Below are 3,184 nucleotides of genomic sequence, written 5' to 3'. Positions count from 1 at the left end.
TGTGTGTGTGATTGTGTGTGTATGTGTGTGTGTATGTGTGTATGAGTGTATGTGTGTGATTGTATGTGTATGTGTGTGGGTGTGTGTGTGATTGTGTGTGTATGTGTGTGTGTGTGTGTGTTATCGCATTTAGCTCAGGATTGCCCTGGCAGCCTAGCACACAAAGTTGAGGCAGCCCGCCTCCCGAATGGTCTAAATTATGGTGACGATGTTGGCATTGAACAATGATAACGTCTTACCTCGAAGTAAATGTCAATAATCTTTAAAATCAACAATTAATTTTACAGGCATGAAATTATGTTGTATTTAACATAACAACTGTTTGTCTCAAGGCACTTTTTCATCCGATACAGCCCGCAGTGACAATGTCTGCTTCGGCCAAAGTCCTTTGGCATTACATTTGTTTCCAGCACAATTTCTTTCTTGTCTTCAAATTTTTGAACCCTTTCAGAAGACCAGGAGGCAAGTGCTCGGAATATGAGTGTCTACTGACACTGACAGTGAAGACAAACGCACTTGGAAACAGAGTGTTCCCCACAAACTGATATTTCACAAGATATTCTGTCCTTGTTTTTCTGATAAAGTCCAGAGCGTTTCCTCTTTCTTTGCCCATGTTCAGTGACCAGTGTTCTTGCTTCTTGGTTTTGGGTAAGTGGTGTGACACCACAGAGAAGTATGCTCATACGAGCTGACTTAGGAATGTTCTCAGTGGCCGCCCGGCATTGTATTAATGGCAGGCAGAGCTCATCACCCAACATCTCAAGGAAGATTTTTCTCCTGTGTTTCTTGCGGATATTCCACTGGGGATTTTGAGCAGTGAAGCAGATGTAAGCAGCAATAGCTGCAACATCCAACAGATTGCAGAAGAAGGTCAGATGCCGTCTCACGGTCTGCCTCTTTGACATGTATACATGGACCATCTGATCCAGAGAGTCCACACTGCCCTTTGTTTTGTTGTAAAAGATGTTGATTTCTGCTTTCCCGGTCTCCTCATCGAAGCTGCCATTCGGTACATAGGCCTACTTGACAGGAGGAGAACTGCCTTTCCTATTATAGTAAAAATGCCTTGGGGTCTGAGAGGCTCCCTTTAGGGTTCAGGGGGGTTGTCCTAGGAAAATAGTCATCACTGTCTTCCAAATAATCCAAATAACTTCATAGACCGTATTCATGCTTATCAGAGGGTGTTTGAAGAATACCTGGGAGGAAAATAATATCGAACCAAAAATTTTGTCGAAAATGCCTGAAGTATACCTGTTGGGGTCTGCGAGGCCCCCATCCAGAAGACTAGGGTTAAATAGGCCTTTTGAAATTATTGTGCGCCCCGCTTTGTGAAAAACAGGAAACAATCATTGTAATCAATAATAGGCTATTATTATTTATAGACAAAGACATAAATACAGTTAGCAATCATATAAAGCTGGCATCGACCCTCTTTTGTTTTCGCTGTTCCTTACACATACAGCAAATGGCGTCGCGTGGGTTGCAAACAAGGTGATGCATTATTGGAAAGTGAGCAAATGGGCAATAGGTTTAGTAGCTACTATTTTATTAAGATTTCTAGAGAAAATCAATTAGAATCCTCAGGATATCCCGTAAACTACATCTATCGATATTTACAACTGTTTCAAGATGAAACCGCATTAAAGCAGCAATAAAGTAAAACAATACTAACAACTCACTATGCTCACAATCTGAGAAGGTTTAAAGATTTTTAATTACATGTACTTCGTGCAGCACCAGGACTTGCTACACAAAAGAGGGAGACAACAGGTTTGATACCCATTCTTCATTGAGTTATCGTAGACTTTACTAGTGTAGTAGAGAGGCTCGCGGAAGCTTGGATCAAACTTTTAGCTTGCACCAAATTGGTGCGGCGAAGAGTAGTTTCATGCACACTTCTTCTTGTGCGGGAAGAATGATGCCTAAATGTCTCTGCAGTGACAAAAATAACTTTGGTGCAAAGATTTTTCTTGCTCCCAGTAGACACTACCGCAAGCGGTGCGACGAGCATAAACCCTCCCCGCCGTCTGTCTCTTCACTGGCGCAGCCAGCGGGTGACGCATCGCAAGGTCAAGGATGTAGTAGGCCTAATGTAGATCGAGAGCACCGATTGGTTTAGAACACTTAGAAAAAAAAAGGGGGGGTGAGGCTGAAGGCTTGGGATAGGTGGAGCGCTTGTGACAGCTAGTTATGGCACACACCTAGAATCATGCAGTCGTCTTAAATTCAGTTTAAAAGATACATTTTTCACCATTTCTTTTTATAATTAGATCTTTCAGCGTCTTGAAATGTCATTCTATCCGTCATCCCGTCAGTTGATCACAATCTCTCTCTCTCTCTCTCTCTCTCTCTCTCTCTCTCTCTCTCTCTCTCTCTCTCTCTCCCTCTCTCGTTTGCTCTGGCTCTCTGTCTTTCTTGTTCTCTCTCCCCTTTTCTTTCATCGTACTTTGTTTTTTTTACAGAAGAAACATTTCTCCGTCCCTGTCAGGTTTCGAACCCGGGGAGCGTGTTGAATTAAAGACGAACACCGAACCTCTAGACCACGAGAGCCAACATTTGCATGACTGTGTCTTATAAGCCAAAAAAGCAACTTTTGAAAATGTTGTTGCTTAAAACGTCTGTGGACGACAGAAACGATTCAACGATTAGCATGACAAAACATTCTTTCGTCGAGTCGTAACCTTAGCGCACGTATAGAGGCCCCATACCTGAGGTAAAGTTAGTCGAAAAACGCTAAGATAGAATGGACCCTTTGGCCCATTTTAAGCCTGAATTATTATCCGACCTGGTTTTTTGTCATCCAGACAAAGCGGGAAGTGTAGAATCTTCCTTCGCTTGCGTCACAGCTATGTCTTTTCAGGAAGTGTTCGTGTTATGGGAGACATGTTGATGCGATGATGCAGTCCATCTGAACGAATGTTTTCCGGATTAGGCAGTCACTCATGAGAGACACTTTGTACGTCCACCATCCCTCCTTTTCCTCCCTCATTTCTAACCTGAACCTTCTGCCTTGCACTTTTCCTGAAAGCTAAAATTTATCGAGTTCACGTTTTACTTTTTTTTGTGTTGTTATTGATAACGTTACCGTTATTATTGCTCTTTTTTCCTGATCGATATGCGGGGATTTTTGTTTTGTTTTGGCTTTTGTCTTGTTTCTGTTTTCTTTGAGTGTTTTGTCTGTGTG

The sequence above is a fragment of the Aplysia californica genome, unplaced genomic scaffold (genome assembly GCF_000002075.1).
Source record: "Aplysia californica isolate F4 #8 unplaced genomic scaffold, AplCal3.0 scaffold00080, whole genome shotgun sequence".
NCBI lineage: Eukaryota > Metazoa > Mollusca > Gastropoda > Aplysiida > Aplysiidae > Aplysia > Aplysia californica.
The sequence above is the reverse complement of the archived record's forward strand: the minus strand, read 5'-3'. Positions refer to the sequence as shown.